We start from the raw sequence: 10,766 nt of genomic DNA, 5'->3' as shown, positions 1-10,766 counted from the left end.
TGATGCACAATTATGATTGTTTTAAATGAATGAACTATTCAAATTAAAAACCAATAGAATGAAATTATCAAATGTTTGCCTCTATTTTGAATCAAACTCTTATTGTGTTGGTTCCCAAGGTGGCAAGACCGGAATGACTATCTCATTTTAGACCGATCAATCTTTGTACGGTCTTGTTTTAGGTGATCACTTAAACAATTGCAACAAAAATGAGAAGCTGGTTCGAGGATTCATTTGGGGTCAACATTTGGCAATCGGAAACCAACTTTAGTGAGCTGGTATAAATTTTGTATGCCTTTGAAGAATGGCGGAGTTAGGTTGAGGAAAGTACGAGACCACAATAAAGCTTGCGTGATTAAGGTAGGTTTTAATGTCATTTCTAACGTGAATCTGCTATGGGTTGACGTCCTTGGAAACAAGTATGGGGTAATAAGTAGATGGTCGGCTTCAATACATCCTTCTAATTGCTCGCTTCTCTGGAGGGCTTTGTCCAACATTTGGGAAGATGTAGTAAATGGTGTCTATTGGGCGCTAGGAAATGGGAGAGCATTGAGTTTCTCCGGAGCTCAAAGAACTTTTTCTGTGAAAGGAACTGATTGGGGTACTCTTTTTGCTATGGCCGCTATAAACTTTGGTAAAATAGAAATGCCTTTGTTTTCAGTAGTGGCGTTGCGGGAACTATATATGGTATGAAGGAATGAGTGCCTTTCATGGTCTCGGCATGTAATGGAGGTAAAGTTAAAGCAGGGGACTAACGGTTCCAACAGCGCTAATCGTGCGCGGTGGTATTAAGGAACAGTTTTTATGATTTACATTATATAAAATTTGGTAAACTTCTTAAAATGCCTCAACTTTAATGCCTATATTTTCTAATATAATAATTATCTTTAAATTATTTCCAATTTTACTATATTAATAACTTACATTATATAAAATTTGACATCTTCTATATTTAAATATATATCATTTTCACATAATTTTATTTTAACCAAACATACTTTATATTATACTTTACTTATCAGTCATAAGTAAATTAGATATTAACTTATTTGGAAAATGACTAAAAAATTTACTATTTTTAAAAATAACAAATATTATTATAGTAAATTTTTTTATCTTTTTATATAAAATTGAGATTAGAACCTAAAACATTGGATTTCTAAAACTTTTAAATTAACAAATTCAACCGATGCCATGATGGTTATAAATTTTTTTCTAAACACATCAAGAGTATGTCACATTCCAATTTTTCATTATCACTAACATACATTGCATGTGATTTCAATTATATTAATAATGATGATTAAAAAATAATGGTTCAAATTTACCTTTATTTTAAAAAACAAACTCACAAAACGTTTCACATATACCAAACAAATTGGATTGGAGTTGCTTTCTGCTGCATTTTCGTCAATGATGGTGGTTCCGATGAAAGGGTTATCGGTAGTACAACTTATATCGATTATAGAAATTCCCGGCAATCTAGTCATAATGGATCTGTTTTTCAAGTTAAATCCTCGAACGGTCGATCCCAGTTTCATTGGTTTAGGTGGGGACTAGGAGCATCCCATAACGAACAGCCACCTTTTTCTTCGTTATTTCTCTCGTGAATTACAATATGCATGGACAATGGATTGCTCTGATCATGAATGCGATCAGCTTGAGATGTCTTTCAAAGGCGCAGATGGTTTTCCTTCTTTTAAGGTGAAGAAGTGTGGTGTTAGAATAATGTATGAGAAAGATTTGCAGTGCCATACCACTCAATCTTCTCTAAACTTTGAACACATCCATCATCACTCTACTGACAAGGATGGATCCGCAGGTAGCACTTCTCCTGTAAAACGAAAACGTAATATCCACGAGGACACAGAGGACCTAAACAGATGAAAACAAAATTCAATTTTATAATGGGTCGTTCAGAGAAGAAGCAGTAATTGTGGTAAACTACTTGACTAGCCTTTTCAAGATATTTTCTCCTATTTAATTAAGTTTCTCTTTTTCCCTGTTTTTGTTTAATTGTACAAATAGATTCTTATTTACCATAATTAAGTATTCTTTATATCCGCAACATTGATTGATGTGATGGACTATTCGTGTCCATAATACGAACATGAAAGTTCAATACTTGGATACCATTCGGAAGTAAAATAAAATCCTAAACATAATTTCAACTTTGCAGCTTTGAATGGGATTTTCAAACCTTTGATTGAGATGCAAAAAATCATGTCCATAGAGTTCGGGAATGTGCAAAAAGATTGTCCTCTCAGCAATCAACATTTACGAAAGAGAAAAGAATGGTGGGAATCTGTTTTTTACAAAAACATGGAAAGGAAGACAGGAACAGTGATATGTCCGAATGGATAAAAAAGTAAAAATATCCCATTTTCACAAAACAATTATTTAGTATTTAATAACACTGCCTTCCAACTCCACCATTGCTTCATTTCAACCTCGTGTATTTAAACTCTAAATATAGTAAAATTATTATTTTTTATCTCATCTTTTGTAATTTTCATTCTTTGGCCATTATAATAAAATTATTTTTGCCTATAGTTTTTTTATCCTCTTCAGAGTGTTTTTTCACGTTAAATTTGTATGTTCAATTTCTGAATTTCTTCCGTTATTTTTACTTGTTCGTTACTTAATCAAGTCGATCCCCAACCAAAAATAATCACAAGCATTACATATTTGGGAATTAATTTAAATTTTTACAGTAATGGAGACAAAAATCCTTAAAATTTCAAAAAGTTAAAAAAGTTTAATATATATAATTATGTGTAGACAAGTTAATTTTTGAGTTGTTTATTTAATTTGATAGATAAATTTTAATGGGACTATTGATATAATTATAAGTTTAAATTTTTTTAAAAACAAAAATTAATTTTTGAGTTGGCACATGCAACAAGCAAAATAAAGAGCACAACCAAGATGATTGTGTAGTTTGAAAGTACTCGTCCTACATCTGTCAGGCCTTACCCAAAGAGATGAATCAACCATAAACTTCACAATACAATAAAATTATTCAAGCATAACTTGGTGCAACCTCACCATTGTACAATTAAGTAAACTCTCTCCCAACTCACTTTAATTACGGTAAGTGAAAATCAACAGTCAATAAAGGTTCATCACTATGAACACATGAGCTCCTTTAAATCCATGTATCACCCATGATAATAACAGAAGACATGAACTTTTATTCAATGTGAAAATAATTATATGTATTCATTTCTTTAAATGTGTACAATTGAATCAAAATTAAATTTCATGTATATATATGAACCACAATTTAAATTTCAGATGGATAATTGCACCAAGTCAAAATTCATGTATCAAATTGCACATTGAACCAAAGTCCATACATAAATTTGACATTTATCCCTAATAATAAACAAATCAAAACCTTTGACCCTTTCCTAATAAATATATGTATATTTAAAAGAAAAATAAATAAATGTAACGAATCACTAATTTTAATAAAATTTTTTAGATAATTCAGTGACTTAAATAAAAAAATTAAAATAATTTAATGATCATTTAATAACTTTTTAAAATTTAATAACCAAAATATAAACTTATTAATAATTTAGTGATTTCTAATGTAATTTATCCCAATAAAACATCTCCCTGTAACAACTTATAAAACCCCACAAATATTAAAATAAAGTTTGATTCATAATCATAGTAATAAACAAATTAAAAGCATGAACCCCGTCACCAAAAATAAATAAATATTTGAAAAGAAAAGGTGGGGCAAGCTGTATCATTTAGTGAATATGGTGAAAGTTCTGCACAACTTTTTCTTTCTTTTATTCATTTCGCCATCCAAATTTGAAAATTCTGCACTAACTTTTCTTTCTTTCTTTAATCGTTGCACTATAATAATGACCATATAAATTTATAAATAAAAACCATCCCTCAAGCCTTGTCTAATTTATAATTAAATACCATCCATAAATCCATTTGACATTAACTTTAAAGCCGAACTTCTATGAAAAATAAAATTAAAGGTGATATTAAGCAGTGATGGCTCCTCTGTTGTGCAGCGGGGTTATGGGATATAGCTGGCGCGTAACGATTTTACTTTTAATGGGAAAATTGTTCCGGTTGAAAGATTCTCTTTCTTACCTAGCTTAGAGCACTTTTTTGGGTGAAAGCCTTGTCAGGTGTTGAAATCCAAGAGGGTAATTGGTGAAATTTGCTTTTACACTGCATCTCAATCTCTGTCAAATAGCAACCTTTGAGGCTATTTTGTCTGTGAATTCACCCAACATTACCACTATAACTCATGATCCTTACAACATGACAAATAATCTTCCAATTAAACTCTAATTAGTTTAAATTATTTTATTATTATTTGACATACGAATTTAATTAATAAATAGTCTTTTTTACAATATTAGAAAATACACCCATTAGAGATTAGAACTCACAACACTTTTGGAGAATTTTGGTTTATATTTTGAGTGTTCTTTATTTTCGGGATTTAAGTTTTATCTTCTTCTTTTATACTCTTCGTTCTTTTGCCATTATAGTAAAATTATTTTTACCTATGGTTTTTTATCCTCTTTTATACTCATAACACCCACGTTAAATTGTGTATTTAATTTCTCAAAATTTTCACTATTTTTACTTGTTCGTTGCTTAATCAGGTCAATTCTCAACCAAAAATAATCTTAACCAGCCCAAATAGATCTATCTTTCGAGATAGAAGTTTTTCACGTGTCGATGTAAGTAATAGGTTGTTTGGTAAACTTTTTAAGCAGCCCATAACGAAGGATAATTATTAAAGACATACTCTAATGATTATTGTCAAAATCCTATCTACTCTATAATTATTACTTAGTGGGTGGGTGAGTGACATCTTTAAAAGACTAATTGACTCTACGGGTAATGTATGTATTAACACTTTTGTTTTCAACCATAATCAAAGTTTTATTTATATAGTTGCATCGAATCAAAATTCATATATTTCAAAGGACTCAAAAATTATTGTATTCAAATTTTTCTCATCTTCCAATCTAAAAAAATCACATATTCCAGTTAAATTTAAAAAATTGGTTAGTTTAGATTATTTTATTATTATTTGACCTACGAATTTAACCTATAAATAGGTTCTTTTAAGACCTTAGAAAATACACCCATTAAAGATTAAAACTTATAACACTTTTGGAGAACTTTGTGTTCACGTTTTGAGTGTTCTTTGTTTTCAGGTTTTTAAGGTTTTGGTTTTCATTTCCATCTTTTGTACTCTTCGTTCTTTTGCTATTATAGTAAAATTATCTTTGCCCGTTGTTATCTATCCTCTTCGAAGGGGTTTTTCCATGTTAAATTTGTGTGTTCAATTTTTGAATTTATTTTGCTGTTTTTACTTGTTCGTTGCTTAATCGGGTTGATCCACAACAAATGGTATAAGAGCTAGTTGGATTTTCGTAGATCAGCTCGTTTAGAGATGATAACAACAAGGTTTAACATTGAGAATTTTGATGGTGTCAAAATTTCAATATGTGGCAAGTTCGAATAATGACAATTTTAGTTCAGATCGGCATGAAAAAAGGTTGTTACCGGAAAAAAGCTCAAGAATCTAGATCATTCAGAATGGGAAGAGCTTGATGAAAAGGCCTTGTCTGCGATCCAATTGTGCCTCGCGAATAGGGTATTGCAGAAGGCATTGATGGGAAATACTTCATCTTCCTTGTAGAAAATGTTAGAAACTATTTATATGACTAAATCTTTGGATAACCGTTTGATATTGAAACAAAATCTATTTACGTTTCGCATGAACAAATGTGAGCTTCTTAGAGATCACATTAGTCAATTCATTACTCGTTTAAATGATTTAAATAACATTGAGGTTCAGATCGATGATGAGGATCAGATTATGCTATTTTTGTGCTCTTTACTCCCTTTATACAAGTCTTTCAGGGAAACCATGATTTATGGGAGAGATAGTCTCTCATTGAGGATGTGAAGGGTCATTTGTTGAGAAAGATAAACTCGACAATGAGTTTGGTTTGGATAGCAAGGAAAATAGGCAAGCTTCTATTTTGGTAACATCAAAGAAGAGAGACAAAAGATGTCGCTATTGTAAGAAGTTAAGTCACGTCAAAGCAGATTGTTATAAACTGCGAATTAAAGGGTTATTGAGAGCAATGGGGAAGGTGTAGCTCGTGTTAATTTGGGCGACAAAAGTGGTGATGATTTTTTATTAGTGTTAACAAGCGATAGTTCTGAGCTTATGTCCGAGTGAATCCTAGATTCGGGATGTTCTTTCCACATGTGTCCCAACAGAGAATGGTTCTCCACATACAGTTCGGTTGTAGGTGGTGCTAAGCGTATGGGAAACGATTCATCTGGTAAGGTAATTTGTATTGGTACTATAAAATTAGGATGCACGGTAGGACGATTAGGACACTCTCAGATGTCAGGTATGTACCTGATTTACGAAAGAATCTCATCTCCTTAAGTAATTTAGACTCGAAAAGTTACAGAATCAATATCGAGTCTAGCGACATTAAGGTGTCTCGTGGGGCTCTCGTTTTGTTAAAAGGTAAAAAGACCAGTAGTCTTTATTTTTTTGAAGGTTCTACAGTGATTAGTGAAATTAGACGTTCCTCATCTATTACAGAGTCAAAGTTAACTTGTTTGGAGCGGAGATTCTCTTTTAGATGTCGGTTTTGAAAAGTTAGAGCATTGTGTTTGTGAAAATCAGACTCGGGTTAGTTTTGATTTGACAGTGCACAAGTTGAAGTCTAGAAGCGTTCCAGCTTTTAAACACAAATTCAACTCAATTAATTCCCTGCATAGTTCAAGATAGGCTCCTGGTAAGCTTTGGCGAAGGTGGCGTTGTGGAAATACGAGTCAATGTGGAGATTTGTTGAGTATGACTCATTTTTCAGTCAAATTTAAGAAATAATCTTCCAATTAAACTCTGTTTATATGTTTCAATCAAAATCTGATTAGTCTAGATTATTTTATTATTATTTCACATTCGAATTTAGCCTATAAATGGACTTTTTTACAATATTAGAAATACACCTATTAGAGATTAGAATTCATAACACTTTTGGAGAATTTTGTGTTTATGTTTTGAGGGTTCTTTGTTTTCAGGGTTTAAATTTTATCTCTATCTTTTGTACTCTTCGTTCTTTTGTCATTATAGTAAAATTATCTCTACCTATAATTTTTATCCTCTTCGGAGAGTTTTTTCACGTTGTATTCAAATTTTAATTTTTTTTCGCCATTTTTATTTGTTTGTTACTTAATAGGTAGATTCCAACCAAAAATAATCTTAAGCAGCTGAAATGGATCTGTCAAGATAAAAGTTTTCCACGTGTCATGCAAGTAGTTGGTTGTTTGGTAAACTTTTTAACCAGCCCATAACGAAGAATAATTATTAGAGATATATTCTAATGATTATTGTCATAATCTTATCTACCCTATATTTAGTAAATACGTAAAATACAAACCGTCCAACATTTTTAATAGCCTCCACTTTGCCAACGCTCACCTTCTTGGATTCTTCGTGGAAAGAACATCCATCACTCATCTTTGACCCCCTAATTTCCACCCCTATGCTCATATACTTACTTTTTCTAGTTTCTTTGCGAGGATCGGGAGATCTATTTTCTCATTTTGAACACCAGATAGAGGTATCCTTCTCCTTTCATACACATCCTCATGTTGTCGTTACCTTCGACTTCTTCGCCCATTTCTAGAAAGAAATATGATGTTTTCTTGAGTTTTAGAGGTGAAGATACTCGCAAGAACTTCACGGGTCATCTTTATGATGCTCTAAAGAGTAGTGGGATCGTCACCTTCAGGGATGATCCAAAGCTGGAGGCTGGCGAAGACATCGCACCCGAACTCTCCAAAGCAATTCAGCAATCATGGTGCTCGGTAATTATTTTTTCAAAACCTATGCCTTTTCAGGATGGTGCTTGGAGGAGCTTGCTGAGATTGTTCAACAAAAAAATGCTAACGGACATAAAGTATTTCCAATTTTCTACCATGTGGATCCATCCGATTTAAGAAACCAAAAAGAAAAAGTAGAAGCAGCCTTTGCCAAACATGAAGAGAGGTACAAGGAAGATAAAGGCAAGATCCAAAAGTGGCGAAATGCTTTGACTGAAGTAGCTAAGATCAAAGGATGGCATTTACATAATGGGTAATTCTTTCATTTCTTCTCTATTTCCTAATTTTACTGACTAAAAAATTGTTTTTTTTCCAGATTGCATGTAATTTTTTTTATAATTTTGTGTTTAATTAAGAATACTAACGAGAAAGTTGTGTATTTTGATGCCATAATATATCTTACTGTCTTATTCTTGCTTTTTGTTTGCTTCCAACTATATTATATTTCACGATTCATTGAACTAAAAATGACAAAGAGCATTTGAAAGATAGAAACATTTTTTTATTTCGTTGTAGGAATGATCAGAGTTTATCGGAGACATTGTTAGGAAGATATCAGCCAATTATGTGAGACATATCCAATTGTTCATGATGAATTGGTTGGAATTAGCTTACCTTTGAAGGAGTTGTATTCGAAATAAACATTGGGGAAGATGATGTCCGCATTATAGGAATTTGCGAAATGGGTGGCATCGGTAAAACAACTCTTGCAAGGGTTGTTTACACTCAAATGTCACCTCATTTTGAAGGCAAAAGCTTTCTTGCTGATATTCGAGAAGTTTCAAACAAATGTGGACTTGTTTCTTTACAGAAACAACTTCTTTCTCAAATCTTGCCAAATGAATGCTTCAATTTTTTCAATGTTCTGAGGATGCATAATTAGCGCAGGTTGTGCAGTGAAAGGTTTGTTGTTTTGATATTGATAATGTACGACTGAAGTTGGGAGGGATGGTGTTAGGGAGTCGATCATGTACAAGAGATGAACATTTACTCCGATCTTACGGAGTCGATGATGTGTATAACCCTAAAACATTGAATCCAGACAATGCACTTAGACTTTTCATTTGAAAGCTTTCCATAGTGTACAGTGCCAAAGATGATTTCATTGAGCTTTCTGGACACGTTGTATGTTATGCTGGTGGTCTCCCCTTAGCTCTTGAAGTTTTGGGTTCATTTTGTGCGATAGAGATATAGTTCAATGGAGAAGTGCAATCGAAAGACTTAAAGAAGATTCTAACAAAGAAATTCTTAACCGCTAAGAATTAGCTTTGATGGATTGGAAGAAAGGAGAAGATATATTTCTAGATATAGCATGCTTTTTCAGTGGTGAGAAGAGAGATTTTATAACGAAAGTATTGGATGGTTGTGAGTTCTTTCCAGATATTGGAATCGATGTTCTCATTAAGAAATCTTTGATAAAGTAGTGATGACAACAAACGTTTGCAGATGCATGCCTTGTTGCAAGAAATGGGAAGAAAAATTGTTGAAGAAAATGTGTTGATGAACCTGGAAAACGTTGTAGATTGTGGAAAGAAAGAGATGTCCATCATGTCCTAACAAAAAACACGGTAAATCATTGAATAAAAATTATATATAAAATTTTCTTTTTATCAATATATGATGTAAATCTAAAGTTTAGCCTAATTGGTTACATATTGATCCTTAACTGACATTGAGTGGCTTAAAATAATTTCCTTTATTAATTATAAATATTAATAATGATTGTAATATAAGTTTTTAATTTTATTGAATTATTCTCATTCGAAATATTTTACTTTATTTCTGAAATAAAATAAGGCTTAGTCCAATTGACTAATATAGCAGTCCATAAAAAATTGACGTTGAGTAGCCTTCACATAAATGCCTTTGTTGATGATTACTGTTAATAAGAATTTGTATAAATAAGTATTTAATTTAATTGAATCTCTCTCATCGGAAATGTTTTACTTTATTTAAATGCTCTATTAACTCTATTTCGACCAAAAGGTTATTTATTCTCTATTCGTGTTTTTTTAGGTTACAGAAATGATTGAAAGCATGATCATTGACAATCAAAGTAAGAAACATACATACACATTTATGATGTGTATTATTAATATTTTTATTGGTTTTTTTGGTAAAAGTATTCAATGAAAATCGATGGAAAAAAAACCATTATGCTTAATATTTAATGTTATTTTTATGAAATTTATCTAGCAAGGCATAACACTTTCAAAGAAACACAATCGAGATTATATTTGATGCACTGATAGTGATCTTATAAATAAGATTTAATATGTCATCAAAATTTCCAAAATAACCGATTAATTTCTTTTTAATGATGTGTTTTGTTTCGTTCACTAAATAATAAATTATGCTTATATGCCAATAATAAGTTTTAATTCTAGTATTAAAATTAGGTAATTCGAAGTCATGGATATATGTCTAAAATGGGTATGTGTGATTTTTTAAGAAGTTTTTTTCATATTTAAGAGTTCTTGAAATGCTCATATTGGACACATGTTAGGTATAAGGGATGAAAATCCTTAAAAATAGTATTGGAGAAAGATAGCTTTAGATTGAATGTTTTGTATATTTTAATGCTTATTTTTTGTTGCCCGTGGTTTGTAGGGAATCAAGCAAGATGCTCAATTTGAGTGCCAATGTCTTCTCGAAGATGAAAATGAGATTGCTGAGAGTGCTTTGCCTCAAAAAACCAATACCAAACTACGTTTTAGATGGACAGGATATCTTAAATCACTGCATCGAGCTTTCACCGGACAACCTGTCATACTTTTCTTACCATATATCGCATAACAACTGTGGAAGTGGCAAATAGATCTACATGTAGCTTATTTTAATATAAAACTATTTTT

This window comes from Gossypium hirsutum, chromosome D11 (assembly GCF_007990345.1).
Source record: "Gossypium hirsutum isolate 1008001.06 chromosome D11, Gossypium_hirsutum_v2.1, whole genome shotgun sequence".
Taxonomy (NCBI): domain Eukaryota; kingdom Viridiplantae; phylum Streptophyta; class Magnoliopsida; order Malvales; family Malvaceae; genus Gossypium; species Gossypium hirsutum.
The sequence above is the reverse complement of the archived record's forward strand: the minus strand, read 5'-3'. Positions refer to the sequence as shown.